At 42.7% G+C, this 21,514-nt stretch overlaps 1 long non-coding RNA gene across 1 annotated transcript; it reads left to right on the plus strand.

Annotated features, from left to right (window-relative positions):
• The first annotated feature begins 1 nt into the window (after window position 1).
• On the plus strand, window positions 2-13,482 carry LOC119904592. Its single transcript, XR_005444726.1, has 3 exons — window positions 2-4,262; window positions 11,598-11,678; window positions 12,680-13,482. It is a non-coding gene; the product is annotated as an uncharacterized LOC119904592 (long non-coding RNA).
• Window positions 13,483-21,514: the final 8,032 nt, after the last annotated feature.

A 21,514-nucleotide genomic window follows, 5' to 3' on the forward strand; every position in this document is an offset into this window, starting at 1 on the left:
GTGTGTGTGTGTGTGTAATTTTAGTGAATGAAATTACGTCACTGTTACGTATGTTCTTGTCTATCACTGACTGAGACTTTCGTTCTTGGCAGAGACAGGTGCATATATGACAAACTCTCCATGGGTGTGTTTTTTTAAGGACAACTTTTACCATGCATGACAGACATGAAAATATTTGGCTGACATTGAAGAACAACAGCTTGCCAAATAATTAATTCAAAAAAAATAAAATTGGGGGATTTTTCTTTGTATGTTATGTAATATATATATAACTTTCAGGAAGACAATTACTTATTCACTTCACTCAGCCGGGTGGAAAATCTGCTGTTGTTGCGTTTTACTGCACTGTGGAATTTGAAAACTTTGCTCAACAACTGCAGGGAAACATACTGTCACTACTCCTCTTTCTGTCCCAATCTTTCTCATAGTCTCTCTGGCCATATTTATAGAAAGACAATCAGCTTATTCTCATTGGGTGTTTTGCGTCCATTAGCTGAAACACATATATAACTATAATTAAATTGTTTATTATGTTTCTTTGAGGAGGATGGAACTCCATGTGTAGCTCATTCAGATTTTTCGCATTAACCCATGTCAACACATGTAACACGGCAGTTAAAAGCGGCTGTGGCGGCGGAAAACAGACTGGAAGTCGTCGCAAAGTAAATGCGGTGGCATACACAATACGAGTGTCGGCTAAGTGTTATTTGCACGGTACAAAATATTTTAATAAAAATACCAAATTAAAAACTCAAGCATTGTGTTTCTACTAAGATCCAATCAGAGAGACTCTGAGTTTTAAGACAAAAAACGGGGTCGGCAACTTCTCCGTTTTAGGTCTCCATTTTCGCCGTTTTAGTCTGGACGGGAGATGCAAAAGTAGCAAAAGGTCTCCGTTTTAAAACAAAAACGCAGTAGCGTGGATGGGGCCTGTGTCTCTGTCTCTCTGACCCCTTCTTTTTTTTTTTTCCCGTAGTTTGAATTCTTTGACTTTATCTCTCCAGCTCTTTTTTATCTCTGTGTGTGTCACTAGCAACTCTGGTCAGCCATTAAACTTACCCTCAAGCCAACTGCAGCAGAATTCCCAGGCTGCTCGGCTGCCTGAGTTCACACCTTTTTGTCCACAGGAATCTCAGGAATCCCCAGCTTCCTTTCCACTGCAATCTCCATTGTGTGTGTGTGTGTGTGTGTGTGTGTTAGTACATGAAGGAAAGGCCCCCGCCTGTGCCGTGTATGTGTGTTAAAACACATCTCCGCCCTTGTATCCACCCAGAGAAAGTAAGCAGGCGGTGCTCAGTTTGTGCCCACAATAGACTGAGTCACATTCTAAAATGGCAAACCTCTCAGTTACTGTGAAACTTTACTCTTTAAGACACACATGACATTGTTGTTTTTAAATTTAATAAACGAAATTGTCATTATTTACACATTAATTAATCACAAATCACATTAAATCATACAGAAAGATTTTTTTGTTATTGTGTTACTGATAATACATTACACATTATTGGTTATTGCATAATTTTCTAAATTCTACCCAAAACAGTTAAAAAATAGGTACACTGTCAATTTAGTTTTTCCTGTTGGGTTGAAATTGTTTTCTGGTTAAATTATTGCAGATTAAAAATTAGTTAAAATTTATACTACTGCACTATTTTCTTTTTAACATAAAAAAAATGTATTTCCCAATGACTCATTGTCCCTGGCGTGCAGAGCAGCTGAATAACAAGATCAAGAATAATCTGTCAGATTGCTGCTTTTGGCAGAGAGCAGCCAAATGAAATGGTTGTACTAAAATAGCTCCACACAAGAATATCATTTGTTTTCAGAATAATCTGAAAGACAATTAACAGAGAGAGCTTTGCTCTTGTGAGAGGCGATAGTGTTCCCAATCAGACAAGAGGACGGTGCTCTGTTATGATTCCTCTTGGTCACTCCTGCAGGTTAATGCTGCCGTTTGTCGACAGGTCTGGAGTCATTTACCTGCTCCAATCCTGAGTCATCTCCCCGCCTGCTGCCAGGGCTCAGCAGCACCCATTCAACACCACGAGAAACACACAGAAATCCATCCCTTGTCCGACACACGACAGGCTGTGATTTACCCACACCCACCCAGTCTCTATCCACACATATACAACCATACAATATAGGTTGATCTCTCTGATGTTGAAGCTGCTGCCCATGAGCTGGATGAACAATATTTCATAGTAACCTCTGACCTATTAGATTGTTCTTAGAGGCGACAATGCAGTAGGCTATATAGATCAAATATTACTTAACCCAACCCATTACATGACTCACTAAATAGTGAATGGACCCTGACAAAGGCATTTGTGTGTGTGTGTGTGTGTGTGTTTGCACACATCAACATGTGTAACAGGAGTGTAGCATGGGTGCAGCATGGGCTTTGATGAGTCACATGGCCTCCTGTGAGTAACAAACCAGCTATGCAGTCCCTGAAGTTTGAGACTCCCATTCAAAACCCCAGCCCACCCTCGCCCCAAACACCATAAGGGAGGAGGAGGGGAAGGGGCGGGGCAGGGTGGGGTAGGACGGGACTGTTAATAGGTGTGGTTGGCAGGGATGGCGTGGCAGAGAATAGACGTGGGGTAAAATAGCAGGATGTAGGTGAGAACCAGGAAGATGGGAGGCGGAGAACAGGGTGGTGAACCAAGGACAAGGGCAGTTTCAGGTCAGGCTTAGAAGTAAGGACGACCAAGTTAGGGGTCAATAGATGCTAATGACCTATCCTACATGTCACTTTCATTATGTCTCACACTATCCTCACTTCTGTCCTAAAACAGTCATCATCCGCTGTCTGGTGTTTTGTTGGTACACTCAGGTACTTTTTTTTTAGTAGCTGTGGTCACCAGGGGGTTACTCACTTGTTTATTGGCTTGTCCATTCTTGTAAACACTGGTACTTTCTCTTTGTGGTCACAATCAGCAGCCTATCTGTCTGTCTCATCACAAAACACCACCAGAAAATTTTTGTCACACATGTACATGTGCATTATTTAAATTCATTTCTTAAGTGTCGCAAGAATCTGTGGAGCAGCTGAGACAAGATGCACATATAGAATTTGTTTATGTGGGTGTATGTGTGTATGGGTGGAGAGTGAGGGGCTGCCAGTGTGGCTGGAAGTCATAAAGACCCTTCTACTGTGGCCGCTGTGTGTGTGTTTTGAGTGTGTGTGTGTGTGGGGGGGGGGTCCCTGCCTCCTTTCCCTTATTTAGAGGGTCCTTTTCTACAGACGCCCAAACTCTCTGGCAGGGGAGTTTCCTGCTTTTGAAGACCGGGTGCACACGCACACTTAACACACACATACAGAGAGAGAGAGAGAGAGAGACAGAGAGTGAGAGCGATGGAGAGGCTGCCCTTACTTTTTTCCTCCTCCCTCTCCCCCTCCTTCTTCCCCTCCTCTCTTTTTTCTGAATGGATGTCCTCTCTCTAACCTCAATTGAGAGCTGTGTAACAGGACACTGCCCTCTGCTGCAATAGGCTCAGCCCCCTCTTTAACAGCCACACTATAAGAGAGTGCAGCGTAGGTCCTGAGTGTGGGTGAGAGAGTATGTCCGACAGTGTCAGTCAGGGGCTGGGGGAAAGAAGGGAGGGTGAAGGGTGAGAGAAAAAGAGAGAGAAGAGAGGGAGACTGCTGTGAAACATGTGATAGCGCAACTTTGGCAGGGCTTATAGGGAGTTTAACGGCTGTAGTGTCTCCAGAGCTCTGGGAAAGCACCTTTAGCCCAGAGGGAGCCTCACACGCTGTCTGTGTGTGTGTTGTGAGAAAGTGTGTGTGTGTGTGTGTGTATGTGGGAGAGCCGGCTATGTAGTAGTGCTGCTGTCACTTTAAGCCTGTTACTGATTACACTCAGAAGAATGCAACGGGAGGAGGAAAAAAAGACAGGGAAAGAGATGAGGAGACATGTAAGGATGAAATCTTTTAGGAGTTGAGCTCCGGCAAGTTTTGTGTGACTTGCCCTCACAACCGTGGACAGTGACGTGGGTGAGACATTGTTACCCAATAGCGTCTCTCTCTCTCTGTCTCTCTCTCTTTCACTCTCTGTTGGACCCAGCAAAGTTAAAGAGAAGGGGAACCAGGAATCCCTCTTTGAAGCAGGGGACAGAGCAAAGGGCACCCAGAAATGGAGGAAAAACTTAAAGAAAGACACCAGAGAAAAAGAATCTGAAGAGAGAGAGGGGGGGAGGTTCCCTCATTCCAAACTCAGCGCCGGGAGGAAACACTGCTCTCACCCAGACGGGTAAGTGAAAAAGGAAAGAAAAAGGAAAGACAGGGAAAATACTCCCAGAAAGTAGAGCTGCTGCTGTTGATAGATATCATATGTTACAAGTTAAGGTTGAGAAACTGCTCCCAGATCCTTAATGCGCTGAGCAGCACACAGAACTGAGAGGAAGCACAGGAGGCTTTCAGTGCCGGTCCGTAGACTCAGCAATCCCTGATAGTTGCTTAAAAAGTGTGAAAAATAGAGGAAATGCCTGAATGTGAAGTCACATGGTCAGTCTAGGTCAGCCGGTGTATAATCACGCTCAGCGTGTCAGGTCAGAGTTTCATTGATCATTTGTGGTGGAGAAAGCGTTACCTCACAATGCGATCACATTACAGACAAGCTGATTCATTGTTACATATAGTCAAACTTGTCGGGCTCACACTCTGCTGCGAGGCTTACTTACTGTGACCAGGCTTAGATGGGAAGTACAATGGATGGTATGTACTGTTGTCAGTGCTTTAATAATATAACTGACATGGTCTCATCTGTCAGTGTCTTAATGCTGACGTGAGGTGCAGCCATGTGATAAAAAAAGGCAATTTTTTTTTCTGCACAGCGGCGCGACTTCCTCTCTCTGCTTCAGTCACGTTGTGTTTCTACCCCCTTCCTTTGACATAGATAGCACAGTCCACTCCTTCTGCTCAGCAGCAGAGGGTATGAATGAACTCAGCATATGGGGGAGGGTGGGGTTGGGGGGTGGGGAGTGAGGGGTTGATACAATATCATACAGCATGGACAGCGCAGTGTGGCTTCTTTATGAATGGACATGGCAGCGTCCTGATGTGATTGGCTGTGGGGAGAATGACGACAGATGACTGCAGACTTAATGTTTAGAGTCTACCCTTCACCGTAGCCGCTGTCTCTCCTGGTTACCACCTCTTAAAGCACTGCTGCATATGTGTGCATGTATTTGAGTGTGTGTTGTGTGGAAATGAGTGTGAGACAAAGAGAGAGAGAGTGTTTGAGACGTTGCGTGAATCAGTGCTAGTGGTTCTGGGTTACATGTGTTTGTCTAAAAGGGGCTTAGTCACAAACTGAACAGTGGGGTGTGTGTGTCTTAAAGCTGTGGACTTTTAAATGTCGTGGCTTTCTGCCCAGCTGTTGTTCTTCAAATGATCTCCCACTCTCTCTGACTAAGACGATGCTCTCTCCAACTATCATTACTCTTACTCACTTGTCATATAATCAGAGGGCAGGTGTCCAACATTAATACGTAATGATGCTCCTTGTTGAATCACCCAGATAAACTTGAGAAAGAAATTTCTCCTGCGTGCCACGTGTTTAGGTTTTTGTAAAACAAAAGGGAGCAATTTAAGGAACTGTTTGGATCTCATCAAGATGTTGAGGTATTGTGGCAGCTCCCTTTTAAGAAACAAACAGGAAAAGTGGCAGCAAATTATAATAATAAATTACTTCTGAGGGCTACCTCTCACAGACATGCATGTGTGCATGCGTGTGGTCACCACCATCATGTCAGCACCTGCCAGCAGCCCAGCCTAAAGCCACACATGCATGTACACCCTGCTCTGTCTCTCTGTTTTACTGCAACACAGTGACAAAGTTTACTGCAGTTCCTTTGCTCCCTCAGAGCACTGTCTGGCCCGGTGTTACTCTGTAGTTTATGGCACCAGGAGTTGTGTGTGTGGGAGAGAGAGAGAGATAAAGTTAGAGAGTATGAGGAGTGGTGATAAGGAGGCAGCCGTAAACTGTCAGGTTGGAGCGCAAGGATCTATCTGCGCTTATCAAGGCAGCATTTCCGGCATGAGTGTGTGATAGCAGGGAGATTGGCGGTGAGATGCATCGCAGGTATCTTGATGAGGGAGATTAAATTCCCTGGTGGAGATTAGCATGGAATCTGCCCTCTGCCTTATCACTGTGCCGACAGAGTGAACCCTGCCCTGTCCTACTTGGCAGGAAGTTGGTGAGCACACCAACCACACTTGTTCATTTGTAAAAAGTTACAATTGTTTTTTTCCATCTTGGATTATTATGTAATTATTATTTAAAAAATGCTTACCAAGGGGACCAAAGTTCAAATGCATGAATCAAGAATTTGGATCGTGTTTTAGCAGCAAATTTATAAAGGTTACAGATGAAACAATTCTATAACACAGAGACAAGGTCAAACTGAATCTGTTGATTTATATACAGATATGTCAGACTTGCGATAAGACTGCAGACCTTTCAAGGGTGTACCCCGCCTCTAGTCCACCGTGAGGCTCCAGCCCCCTGCAGACTGAAGGGATAGGTGGGTACAGATAATAGATGGATGGATGGCAGTTTCGAATAAAGGTTATCAAAAGCATTTCAACTATATTATCTTTCTTTTAATTAGGTATTTTCCTGCTGAAAGTTTAGAAAAAGGACAGGATAAGGACAGACTGTACAAGAAAGTTCATTAAAGCTGCATGATTAAACAGTTACTGTTGCATTTATAAAGTATTGGTATGTGGTGAAAAGGTCCCTCAGTCATACCAATAGATATACTAATTATTTAAGGATATATGATAATACTGATATATGGATTAAAAACAGTTTAGTTAGAGTTGTGTGATTTTGCTGTCAGTTGAAAATACTGCAAGAGTGACCGGAGTTGGCGGTATGGAGGACAGGAGGCAGTCTGTGTTAAATGACCAGCTTGTTAGCGTCAAATGTCCAGGCTACCAATCATGTCTTATTGAGTCATCGTATGGAGGTCTACATAATGAAAGGTGGCAGATGCAGATGATTCAGTGAGGTGGGAAAGGCTGAAGGGACCTATAAGTCACCAGAGGCAGGGTTTAGTCTGAACCACAGTCTCTGCAGTAATTGAAACACACACACACACACACAGGCTGTTATCAGGAGGTAAGACGTTGTGACATCGACAGAGTTATGTCACTAAAACTGGGTTAAGCAGCACAAGAACAATCTTAACAATCACTTGACTCATTCCGTTTCTTTCCTCTCCTTTTCCTTTTCGCATGACTCGTCTCTGTTTATACAGCAACAAGTCACTCTCACAACTCTGTCATTCGCAGGCAGATTGTACAGTTAAGAGCTTAGCGGTATAACTTAGACGTCACAGGGCTAAATGCAGTTTGGTTTAGGTGTGCACGTCTGTGTGAGTGCATGGGTCTTCTGTATGTGCGTTTTTTGTGTACTCAAGAACGCTCGTTCCAATGGTGTACTAACCACACACACCTGGCCTGTTTCCTCCTTTGCTCATATATGGGCAAAGCTTCCCCTACCTGGGCCCCACTCTGAATTCCAATAAGTAGCAGTGTGTGTGTGTGTGTGTGTGTGTGTGTGTGTGTGTGTGCGCGCGCGAGTGTGTGTTGCAAGGAAGAGGCTGCAGAGACGGATGCACGTCATGGAAAACCAGGATCAATGGGCAAGGCCCGCAGAGCCGCGTTTTTAAGGTGTTCCTTTTGTTTTCCAAAGGTAATCAGTTAACACAGTGACTCAGCCTAGCTGATTATTCAAAGTGGCTGCAGTAGGACGTCAGTAAGGAACTGTGGACATGTAGGTATTATACAAGCTGAATGCAACATTGGAGCAACTCAAACTAAATCCCTCTAACTCCTGTGGGATCAGTAGCATTAGTAAATCAAGACTGAAGCTCTTGATTAAAAGAGGACAGAAAGGATTGATAGTTTAAACAGCAACAATATTTAGCCATCTGGTATATTACAGTAAATCCTCGTACATCCCCGTCACTGAGTTATCTTTCTTCAGTCTCTCTGGGCTATTTATCAATGAGCGTGTTAATATTGAGGCAGTTCAGGTATCAGCAGCCAGGTTGTGGCGCTCTCAAACAGAACTTACATTATAACATTATACCTTGTGTTGGGACTAATGAAGCAGCTTTATGGCTGTGTTTGCCAGGGTGCAGTGCTAGTCGTGCTTAAACCCTGTGACCCCAAAAAGGCCATGAGGGGACGAGGACACAGGAATGCCCTTACGCTGACTTTGGAGGATAGGACACCATTCAATCTCAATCCGTCCTCCTAGTGTATACTTCTATGTTTCCCTCTTCTGCCACCTCCTTTCTTTGCTCTCTGCACATTTGCCAGGCCTTCATAGAGCAGCTTGAGGAGGGAGTTAGCTTTCCTTGTTCATTTTGCCAGCTCTTTCCCATCAGTCCAGCCCCCTGGAAGAGCCCACAGACACCCCTCTCTATAGTCCTGGGGCTGAGCCTGGGACTGGGGTACGGGCCGTGTGTTCGAGGCTCGGACTCCTTCTGGAGAAGCTCCTTGGCGCTCTGGACTATAGGCCTGGATTCAGTCTTCACCTGACCTGACAGCCACCTAGCAGCACCCAAAGAAACCATTTGGGATCACTTTACACATAAAGTCTGTTTCATCTCCTCAGTTTGTAAGAAGGATAAAAAGTTAGAGGGGGAGAAAGCGAGAAGGACCAAGAGGAGGGGGTAGAAAGTGACTTCAGCGGCCTGTCTGGCAGTGATCATCGGTTGGATAGCAGGAGAATATTCTGGGACAGGGAATGACTTTGGATAGCGAACAGAGGTGGCAAGGAAGTCTAAGCTTCCATAACCTCTGTCTCCACCAAATCAAAGCTATTGGCTTTCTCTCTTTGGTTGGATGCTTTCACTCACCCATCACAACCAATCAGACTCTCAGGCTGGGGTCTAATGGGACCCGGGGAGCTGAGATCTGATATCTGATTGGCTGCTGGCCTCATGGAACGACTGCTTAATTGGTGGCAAGCTGTTGGTGAGCGCTATATTGTGAGCTTGTCTCATTTTGCACACTAGGCATCTCTTTCAGTCAGTGAAACCATACTGATTGGTGCAACGTCTTGATCGTTCATTTTCAGTTCATGAACCCAACAGAAATAATAGACTGTGTGAAAATAAGCCCAAATATTCATACTTACCATCATTACCATTGAGTAAGAACACGATACAGATTTTACAACAAAAAAAATTTAAACGAGGGGAACGATTTAAACGGATTTTCACACAGACTTTATGTCCACACTTGTTTGGATGTCCACACTTTGGACATAAAGTTCTCCACGTTGATTCCTGCTGCAAAAGGAAATTGACCTCCATTGTTGACAGTAACAATTTCAAGCACAGCAAAGCGATGCTCACAGCTGAGTTTCTTTCAGTAAAAAAAGGTAAAAAATTAAATGTGTTTGCCTGGTGAATAGTATTTCTAAAATCCAATCTTCCCAGTGATTGACTTTTGTGTCCAATTTTTGGTATTCAAAATGAACATTTCCAGATTCTTTTTGGAAGAATAACTGTAGATAATAAGCCTCATGCGCTGGAACAGTAGCTGATCTGGGACTGTAAAGATGGAGTGAGGCACATACTGTACACACACATACACACTCATAGACATAGAGAGAGAGAGAGAGAGAGGGAATGCATCCACACCCAGCTCACACATCCTACACACCCACCCACACACACGCCCACACATACTTGAGCAACAAACAGCACAAGCACACAACCAATGTTGCTTACTGCAGAAGTGCAACTTGTCTTTGCACAAATACACACACACACATACTTGTACAGTGGTCACCCCCTACTTTGAGGCTAAAGCAGGGTAATGATTCAGTTCCTCTTTGCTTCCCTCAGAATGTGTGTGTGTGTGTGTGTGTGTGTGTGTGTGTCTGTACATGTCAGCGTATATTTGCTGTACATGTGTGTACAGTTGTCACTTTGTGAATGTGTTTTGAGTGTGTGTGTGTGTGTGTGTGTGTGTGTGTGTGTGTGTGTGTGTGAATGTGGATGTGGTCAGGCACAGTCATCTTCCAGGCAGCTAAGAGGAAACCCACATCAACTGCCATATACCACACTCTAGGAATAGACTTACCCAGTGCAGGCAGGAATGGAATGGCACGCCTGGCCTCACCCCTCCTCAAGCGTCCTAGTGCCCCCTCCTAGATCCACCTTCCTCAACCTCTTATCTACTGCAACCTTCACTTAAACCCCAAAGATTCATTCTTTTTGGTGTTATTTCCCTAATTTTAAATGTCCAATTCCCTATACACTGCTCTTCGTCACTGCTAACTCTACTGTTGGCCTGGCGAGGGCTACAGACAGGCATGTCTGCAGTAACTCTGTGGTACCTTTGATGAGCTGTACTGGGAGGTTGTAACATGCAAGGTGTTCATACGATCTCTCCTTTAAAGGAGACCTATTATAGTGCATTTCCAGTCCTATAATGTAGTTCTGTCTCTCCTCTCAGCTTTGCATGATTCAAAGTTCAAAAAAATTATTTTCTATTTTATACTGGCTCTTCATGCAGGCCCTCATTTCAGCCTCTGTCTGAAACAAGCTGTAGATGCTCCTGTCTCTTTAAACCCCCTGCTCCAAAGCTCCAAATGTCTTCTGATTGGCTATTCTCTAAAGTCTTTATCAGATTGCCACAGGGATAGGGCTGCATGTTCCTTTGTGGACGTGGCCAGCATTCTCTGCCTGGACCAAATTACCATATATGGAAATCCAGCTTGGAATGACATCATACCGAGCCGTTAGTAGTTAACCGTTAGTAAAAAACTGTGAAAACAGGGCGTTCAGAACAGGGGGATATCTGAGGATTTGGCTCACAGGGATTTCTATTAAATACTTTGACCTCATTATTTGAAGCTTTGAACATCTCACATTGTAACATTATAGAAATGCCAGAAAATATGAAAAAGCATAATAGGTCCCCTTTAAAGTTCCCTTCCAACCAGTATAGTCACTAGTGAAGCAACAATCACGCGTTCCCTCACCGGCTTCCCACTGGTGAACATGGCTTGGTACCACTATCTGTAATTGAACCTCAAGTCAAATCAGTCTGCTATGAGATGCGTATCTAAAAATATGTGAGCTGGTATCACTTCATTGAAAATTCTGGTTATGGTTAAGTTGTGAGAGAGTTTCAGTTCCTCTGTTGTCTCTGTCTGCCTCGGCATCTGAGTTTGTCCTGCTAGCATGCCCTGTCTGACGAACCAAAGACTTCAGTGGAAAAAACAAAACTGCTTTACGTACATTTGACCTCTCTGCCCACCGGCGGTGGCAGCATCACTAAAGCATGGAAAAAAGAGAGAAAACAGAGATTAGACATATAAGACCTTATCTACCTTATCTCTAGCCCTGTGAGCTTACTCAGGCTCACCAGTCTGGACATGTTAATGTCACACTTGTACTTAAAGTGCTGGTGACAGCTTTAACATACAGCTTATTTTTTTGCAAAGCGACATCCTGTATCATTTCATTAATCTGTGTTACATTATTCCTGTATAGCTGTTGAACTTAGTGACCGGAGTCTCTGACCTCAAGTATTTCTTTTATACATGTTTCAGGTTTGCCGATTCTGGACAGATTTTTTTATACCAGAAACACCACTGAACAACCATGTGTTCCTGAAGCCCTTCCAATCAGAGGTAAGAAAGCCATTCATAGATTTTTGCAGCAACAAAATCACCTCTTTCCCATCTCACCCAGCTCACTGCTGCTTCTAGAAACTGTGTTCCCTCCAGCAAAGAACAGAGCCTTGGGGCCACATCCCTTTGCACCTCTTCAGATTCTACACTATAAAGCTTCAGCAGAGAGAGCAGTACATCTTTTAGTCTTAAGTTCACCGGTAGCGTCAGTCATTGAGCTGTCATAGAGAGTGCAGCTGTGAGAAAAAAGAGACAAATGACGCAAATCAAAGTTGTGTGGGATAAATGAAACTACTCCCAACCTTTGTCATCAACGTCATGCAAGTGTGCAGAGTAGAAACAAAGACTAAGACAGAAGAAGCAGAAAGAGCAGCAATGGTGACAGGGAGCTGGAATGCGAGGAGGGAGGAGTGAGAGGGGGTTAAGGGAGGAGAGAGAGTAGCAAGCACACTTCCCTTAATAAAAAGAAATTGGAGTCAAGTGATTATCAGCTGGTCAAAGTATGTTTGATCAATATGGTCATGAGGCTTCAGGTATGCAGGGCTGGATTTGCGACCACAGAGAAAGGACCCAACCCTCCCCCCTCCTCTCCCGCAGTCACCTGTGTCTAGGTCGTAATTTATTAAGATTGGGTCAGTGCTCCCATTTTGCTGGACCCAGCATGGCGGTTGCTGCGCCTAGGGCCTAATGGGAAGGAATGACAGGAATCTGCAACTGATAATGCCATGCTTGGAGATGTTTGTCAGCAGATAATCTCCCATATCCTTCCCCTCCCTCAGGCTCCTCTTCTTCTGCTTGATCTCCTCCATTCGGTTTGCTATACCACTACGCTCTCCCTTCTACTCTATTCTTGCATCATTCCACCTTCACCACTGACGCCTTCTCTTTCCTCTTTTTCATAATTGTCTTCGCCTCTCGCTGCTCAACTTGTTTCCCCCTCTCTGACCTCTGTGTGTGTTTATAATGGAGCTGTTTGTTCTTTCTCCTCACTCTTTCTTCAGATGGACTCAGCTGTGTCTGCAGAAGTGCATCGTCTTCCCGCCTAGGCACGACCAAACTGGCCAGCCTTCACGGTTCACTGCTCTGTGGCTGCTGTCAGTTGCTCAGTAGGCAGTGTAGATCCTGTGTAGCAATCAGCAGCTACATCTGGCTACTGGGTCTCTGACGGCTCTGCCTACTTCCCGGTCGAGCCCATTCCACTCCAATTGGCTGGTGACACATTCCAGTCCTCTTATTGGCTGCGATGTCAGGGGGGCTCCATCCTGTGACCCCACAGACAGGATGTTCTCTGTGTCACAACTCCACAAGGGGCCCTTGTCAAGGCTTTTTGTGTGTTTTTTTCACTCCTTCCTCTTCCGCCATTCTTCTTTTAATTCGCCCTGTTTCTGCCTCTCTCTCTCTCTCTCTCTCTCTCTCCCTCTCTCTCTCTCTCCTTCATGCTCTGTGAGGTCCTCTTTGTTTTAAATGTCCTTGGTAAGAGCTAATAATGTTAAACTACAGATGTTCCATGACAGAAATTTCAAGAAGTGATGTTTCCGATGTGTTTCTGGATGCCTGCTTGAAAAGACTTTGAGATGAAGAGATGTACCTTTGCTTTGTCCTGAACCTGGCATACAATGTAGATTTCTGTGTGGTTCAATTCTACAGCTACATTGTCTGCTGGGTTTCTGGCTAGCAATATAAGCAGCTGTTATATAACACAAAGGGTGCTCAAAAACAGTAAGTATTCATCTATTCTGTCAATGTATCTGAAATGCCTGACCCTGAAAATTCAATAAAAAGAAAATATTTTACAGTAATACAACTGAGTGACTCCTGCTGTCGTTTGTCAGACTGAATATCACATTTGAAGGAAGATTTTTTTGCAGAATCTTGGATTTGCAAAATCTAAATTGATTCAGTGTTGCTTGTGGCATCCCAGGAGTTAACCCCGAGCAAGAGATGCCAAGAATATTTTAGTAACTCAGCACAAAGCCGGGTCGTTGTCTGTCAGGAGGTTGTCAGACTGCTGTCAGACTGGCTCCTTATTAGTGGGACAGCACTGTCTTCCCTGCAGCCAACACACACACACACACACACACACACACACACACACACACACACAGGATTATACCAAAACAAACCAACAATGTATTTAGAAGACATTCTGCATCCCTACCATTGTGTTGTAGAAAGTCACACACTTTCTGACACCTAATTGAAAGCCCATGGACCCTGAAAGCAACTTTTACATCCCAAGTCTGCTTTTTTTACTTCACTTAGCATTTGAGGAAAACTCTGAATTAGATGTTTATTCAGATACACACATTTAAACTGTAATTTAGTTATTTCTGAGGGTAGCCTCTCTCGGGGTAGTCTTCTTTACACACACAAACTGCAGGGAACATGTACATGAATAAAGTAGCTGCCATGCAGAGGCAGGTGAACTGGCTCTGTAAACTAATGGTGCTAAGCCAAAAAAAGGGACATGATTCTACACCAAAAGATGAGGAATATTACTGTGTATTTTTGAATAACTGGACCCGGACAGCACGGCTGAATCCCTGCAGCAGTACTCCGGCAATACAGGTGAAAATATAATGAGCGTCCACAGCTCAGACAAGAAAAGAAACTGAGGCAAAGCTCCCTCACAACACTAGGCTTTTTGAATGACTGGATTTTTTCCTATCATGATCAAATCAAAGACAAATATTGAGTTATTGGTCACTGCAGTAAATTACTCCACATTACTCGTTATTGAAAAAAAGTCTTCTAAAATTCAGCTGAAGTTGAATAAAGCTGAAACAATTTGTTGGTTAATAGATTAGTGTATTTGCAGAAAATGCAATAAAAGAGACAATGAAAAGAACAATTAGTCGTAGCCCTGATTCACAAAGTTGTTATCTTGTTAGTAAAAAAGTCCCTTTTTGTGTTACTGTCCCTTCTGACTGTCCAGTGGCCCCTTACACCAAATTTGGAACATGCGAGCTGTGATTTGCATTCAAGCAGTACTTGCAAATCACTTTAGTGAAATGGGCCACTGGGAAACACAAAGAGCAAATTTTTCACTAAAAGACAGGAAGATAAATTACTGCCACCGATAGCTCTTTCAATGTGCAGACAGGGACATGTGATTGTTGTATTTAGATAGACTAAACATGTAAACCAAGCCTTTAGGTAAGAGGATTTTAATGGTAAAGGCCACTGAACAATAATCCACAAGCTGCACATATGATTACATATAAAGTGGTTCTATCTCTCACATGTCAACTCAAGTAAAAAACGGTTTGCATAAAAGTTTTGCATGTAAACACAGGACTGGATGTGATTTCAGTACTGAACAAAGAACTAAGCAGTAAAATGAGATAATACAGTGTATTCCTGTGGAGACTGCACATTTCAAATACATTCTAATGCATGTTGGGAAATAAAAGCAATAAAATATTTCATATTTACTGGAACGTAATCAAAACTTTTGTTGATATATATATACAGTATATATTCCTACATAGCACCCTAGTTACAGCTGGTGTCTTTGCATGATGAAAACAAAACAACAGCTGTAGGACCTCTAATTTTGATGGATTTGCATTTATTATAAATTTGTTCTATGTCTCCCACACTGAGTCGTTGGACTCATTTTCATCATCGATACAGGTCTTGTCTACATCTCACTATTAAGCCCTCAAGTTCAGCCACATAGACCCTGTTTTTTTGACAATGTTACATGAGCTGAGCGAATCCATCAGGACCCACTATCAGAATTCCAACAATGCAAGTGGTTGCTAATGGCCCCTAATGGAAGGGGTAATGTGGGCGGTTTATTGTTGCTTTGATAAGCTGTTGATGACGTGCATGGTGCGAGGACGGCATGAAGTCAGAGTGCAAAACAACAGAATGCTGAGAAAAAAAGAGTGATGACGAGAGAAAAAAAAGAGAAAAAGAGAAAAGGAAAGAGAGATTGAGCCATCTGTCTCCTTCTATCACACATTTAAACGCTTTCAAGGAGGACAGGGTATTAGGTGAAGGTGCTGTCATTTGAAGGGGGCATCAGTGATGTCATCAGCCGCTGTCCCGACTCACACCATCGCTACAAACACATGGTCCCTGTCTGGTCTGCGTCACTGCTGTAATAAGTTATCTGAGTGTCACGCAGTGACCTCTAAAGCAGGGCTTTCCTCTCCGGCAAGCCTCCACATGTAGAAAAACCTGGCGGGGGATTTATATTCTGTTAGTCTCCGTAGTTTAACGGGGTCACAAGAAGAGAGTTAACACTATCATCGCTTGGAAGAAGATGGAAACATTTCTCTACAACCATCAGGGTTTTGACATTTTAGCATTACCAAACACTTTTCTAAACAGTCTCTGTTTTGGAGTGATGCTATTAGAGCTACAAAGTCTGCAGAGGGTTTCTTTTAACATGGCTACCTAACCTTGACTGACAACCTTAACAAAGTCCTTGTTTTAACCTTACTTTGCGTAACTCCAAACCAAATTGATATTTGGGCTTAACCTAACCAAACCTTAGCCTTTTATCTCAACTCAGCCACACCTTATTTCTCACCTTAGCCTTCTCTTACCTTCTTGTAGAAAATATATTGGTCCAATGTTTCTGTCTGTTCTCCATGTATTTTACCTAACTGTCCCTCTACGTACCAATGAGCCCTCTTCCTGTTTTATCCCATATGATCACCACTATTTTGTCAGCCTATCCTAGTTTTATCCATTTGGCCAATTTTTTATCCAATATGATTTGCTTTTATCAGTTTTTTAAGAACACTTATGGAAAATTGCGTATCGTCTGTCCATACTTGTATAGAGCCTTTCTAGTCTTCCGACTGCTCAAAGCACTGTTACACTTTGTCACATTCACACACTGATGGCAGAGGCTGAATTGTTAAGTTTCAAACATTCACACAAAAATCGGGAATAAATTTTGGGTGGAGTATCCTGCCCAAGGAATCTTCAACATGCAGACTGGGGGCCGAGGGACTGAACCATCACTCTTCTGATTAGCAGGCTACATGCGCTACCTCCTATGCCATGGTTGAGAGTTTCCTGGAAATGCCAGTGCCTTTTCACACAGTCCCCTATTACCAGAAAAATGAGCTACCATTATCAACATAATGTGAAGAAGTAGCAGTTCTGACGTCATGTTGAAGACGTCTATGTATTGTGTTGCAGAGATATCTACTAAAATTGGCATGCTAATAAGCTAGTCCCAGCCCATCCTGTCTCGTAATACCACTTTGCCCCTCGATAGTCGGATAGAAAAGCTCAGCCCTCCCTCCCTTGTAGTTTCAGCTGGGAGATGTGTGCACGTGGCAAGTTGGCTATGTTACACAAGCTCTCCTATCTTTTTTGGTCTAATTAATAAACAAAATAAACTACACGCCAACAAATAAATTTTTTTACATCTATTTCCTCATCAAACAGAAATTTCAACCTTACACCTTCAGAATTAAAGTTTCACTCTCACCTTGTTAAAGGGGACCTATTATGCTTTTTCATATTTTCTGGCATTTCTATAACGTTACAATGTCAGATGTTCATGATAAACATGGCCATTTGCTCCAGGCACGCCCACAAAGGAACATGCAGGAACCTGATAAACATATTAGAGAATGGCCAGTCAGAAGACAGTGGGCTTTGGAGCAGGGGCGTTAAAGAGACGGGGGCATCTACAGCTTGTTTCAGACAGAGGCTGAAATGAGGGCCTGCATGAAGAGCCAGTATAAGATAGAAAATTATTTTTTTGAACTTTGAATCATGCAAAGCTGCCATAGAGGAGAGACGGAACTATAATATAGGACTGGAAATGCAGTATAATAGGTCTCCTTTAAGATATCATAAAGCACATTTCATTTCACAGAAGTAAAACCACCAAAGAAATTTGCTAAGCTTGTATTTCATAATATACACTACATTCTTTTATAAATGTGCAAATGTTCACAGGAATATATTATCACATTTTACTTTTGAAATCACTGTAAGTCTTTTATTTACATGCAAAACCTTTGTGACAATCTTTTTACTTGAGCTGACATGTGAAAGACCGAACCATCACCAAAACCATCTTGGTTAATCGGTTCAATGTTTCAACAATTACCAAGTCTGGTTTGGTGGAAATCAACCCTTAATTAGAGTTAGAGTTAAATGTGAAAATATACTACCCTCAGTCACTGCCTCCCTGATGCCCAACCTCCCTCTCGCTCCTCTTCTGTCTCCGCTGAACCTGCCGTGTCTGCATCCCAGGAATCAAAGCCCTGGTCAGAGCCTGGCGCTGCCCTCTGTACCTTTTGTATGAATTCGACAGGTAGAGAGTAGTCTCAATTCTTTATAGCTGCAGTCGGCAACAATTGAACATACAATGCAAAACCTCCAGCTTCTCTTTCTGCTGCTCGTATCACTCAGCAGAGACCACGTCTAACTGAAAAGTGAGAAATGTGCAGAGGTCCAAACAGGAGCAGCTCCAGAAACATTTCTTATTGTGCACTGATATTTTAGAGGTCATTTCTCTTTAAATGTCTACTTATTCCAGCTAGGTACTTTTCAATGCAACAGAGTCTCATTCAGTATGTCTATGTTTTAGTATATATATATAGTATAGTATAGAATCAAAAGCAAGGTCAAAAAATGTAAAAGCAGTCTTGGCTGAAGTCTGGCTCCTGTTACAACCAGATCCTCTCAGTGACAGCCAGTCACTAGTATAGGTTTCCACGGTTCTGGTAGAGACTACACATATAAGGAGTTGTGATTCCAATGTGCTGTGTCAGGTCATAGACTGTAGTTTTTACCTTTCTATATAATTATTAGTATATTGATATTAGACATTAGTGTATAGTATATAGTTATTAGTATTCAAGTGCAGAGGTTAATTCCCTTTCTGTATCAATATTTAAAACCATATTTTCACACATACACCAAGCGCTGAGAAAAACGTGGTAATACTTCATGTAAAGCTTTAAAGGTTTGAAGAGCCAATCATCACTAAAGCATATATTGTGCAAGAGGGCCAATAAAAACAAACGGCATGACAGTTATCATGGGTGATTGATTCACAGTGTCAACTCATTCATTGATGAATGAATGAGTTGCTGCCAGTAGCCAGTAGCCTTTGCATAGTGGATTAAATGTTTTTTCTCCAGTCTATAGCTAGCTAATGTTAATTAATAAAAAGGCAACAAAACATCCTTTTTTTGGAACAGTTTATGATGATGTAGTTAAACAACGTTAAAAGCTTACTTTGCACCAGGCCCAGCCTAACTTAGCTAGAACTAGCTAACTAGCTAGAGTTGGTTTCTACCATGAACCACAATGTCCCCAGTTCACGTCCAGACAGGGGTTTCCTTGTTGCCGATGTTTTTTCATGTCTCTCTCATGTCCCAAAAATACTGTAAATGTTCTATGTACAAAATAGTTTTATTAAACCAATCATCCAATTAATTAACCATAAGGCATTAATTACAAATGATCATGTTTAATGGGCTGTAGTTTCCTGTATAAAACAATGGTGGAATGGAATTTTGAGGTACTTGTACTGAAAATTTTCTCCTACAGGACATTTTTTTTCTCTCTTCAACAAATGGAGTCTGTAATGACTGTTTCTCGCATTACGGGATGTGCTGCAGTGTGTGTTCAACCTACGGACACTTCTTCATTTCCCCAGTATCTCCAGGCAGAGTATATTTAAGGGAATCACGTTTTCGGACGGCTCTTTCAGAGGTGTGTCAAGCCGGCTATAGACTCTTTTAATGTCGTTCAGAACTTTCAGTCAAACTCTCAATTCAACTCCAGCAAAAGCATTACAGCAAACAAGCTTCTCACGCTTTTATTTTGTAGGCAAAACCACTTGTCAGGATCTGTGTGGTGAGCAGGTTGGTGAACCCAAACGCAGGACACTGAGCAGAGTACGTGCAGTGAAAAAAGGTTTATTAAACATAAGGCGAGCGCACTTACAGGAGAAGTGGCGGAGTCCAAAAATAAGGTTATCCAAAGAGAAATCCAAAGGAACGGGGTGACAAGACAAGCAAGGCAGACAAAACACCGCAATGACCGGACAAACACTAAACAGAAACAACAGATATATATACACAGGGACTAACGAGACACAGGCAGGCAGAGAGAGAGCGGGGGGAAACAGAGAGACTGACATGCAGAGGGATTACTGGGGTAACAGACACAAGCAGACAGGTCACAACAAAACTAACACCAACAGGGAAAACAGACTGAGGATGGGATAAAACAGAACTCATAGCAGACATGGGTAAAACACAGAAGTATACAGACTAACTATATAACAGATACTGGACAACAGATAGAACCGAACCCAAAACTCAACAACTCTAAGACAGATACTGAACAGATCAAAATAACAAACACTGAAGTACACGGACCAGCAGTAAATACTAAGACATTAACACCGGACTGGGAACTAAGACATGGAACCAAAACACAGACTAAATAACAGATACCAAACTGATAAATGAATAAACTCAGAACGAAACGGAATAGAAGACAGGACTAACATTCAGATACAACACCAAACCCTCAGAATCAAAACCCAAAAACACAGCACTCAGGACAGGATCGTGACATGACAAAAGAGGAAACTGTTGTTGTCATGACTGAGATCTATTTCAGCACCTCTATCAAAGTATTTATTTATTTATATTTTTTGCCACTATCAAAGCACCGTAATCTGGCCGTGGGCCAGATATTATTGCTGGCAGGCAGTTTTGGTGATAGTTCATAATCACAGAGAGATTAAATATATTTCCCATGTCAATGTTTGTATAAACTACGTCTATTAAAGGAGACCTATAATACTGCTTTTCCAGTCCTATATTGTAGTTCTGTGACTGTTGTATGGCAGCTTTGCATGATTCAAAGTTCAAAAAAATAATTCTCTGATTGGCCAAGACCTAAAGCATGTCACCAGGCTGTTGTTGTCGCTGAGTATTGAGCTGAGTGTCGCTGTGCCGTTGCTGTGTGGAGTAAATGACCATATATGGAACACCGGCTCCGTCTGGCTCGGCATGTCGTGGAACGGAGCCTTTGGTAGAAAAAGCAGTTCAAAACAGAGTGTTCAGAACAGGAGGAAATCTGAGGTTTTTGCTCACAGAGATTTCCTTAAATCATTTAACCTCATTATTTGAAGCTTCAGCCATGTTTAACATGAACATCCAACATTTTAGCATTGTAGATAAGTCATAAAATGTGGAAAAGCATACTAGGCCTCCTTTAATGGACTGTGGTGCAAAAACAGTGAAATCAGAAGACGACACCCTTTGTGCTGTGTCAGCCAACGTAGCTGTCCTACACTCTCAGGGTAGGGGGCAGAGGTAGACTAGACAGATGGTTGTAATTTGCAATTTCACCGCTAGATGCCACTAAATCTTACACACTGAACCTTTAAGTAAAGATCCAAGTTCTTCCACTACTGGTATTACATCAGCCTGGGAGTCACAAGCATGAATGTGTGGATTCAGTCGGGGTAAAGATTCAGATAAGAGCGTTTTTGGGTGAGTGTCATGACATCATGATGAATGTCGCACACAAAATAACAACAGGCAGGAAACACGAGGAAAGAAAGGAAAACATAGAGGCATAATTATTCCACGTCTGTATGAAAGATCACAGAAAAAAAAGGCATGGAGGTAAACAAACATGGCTGACCACATCTGCGTCTAGATAACCATCTCACATGCACATAGACAACCGCTACAAGGGCTGAGCGTGAATGCATTTGAAGCTTTATGACGCCCTCTGAGTCATGACAGTTATGTTAAACCGTAAGTTAAAACCAATGACTAAACATCTCTTGGAAGATGATATCCCAGATCATGGACTGGAGA

The sequence above is a fragment of the Micropterus salmoides genome, unplaced genomic scaffold (genome assembly GCF_014851395.1).
Source record: "Micropterus salmoides isolate LMB-PRFRI ecotype aquatic unplaced genomic scaffold, ASM1485139v1 Ms_hic_scaffold_15, whole genome shotgun sequence".
NCBI classification, from domain to species: domain Eukaryota; kingdom Metazoa; phylum Chordata; class Actinopteri; order Centrarchiformes; family Centrarchidae; genus Micropterus; species Micropterus salmoides.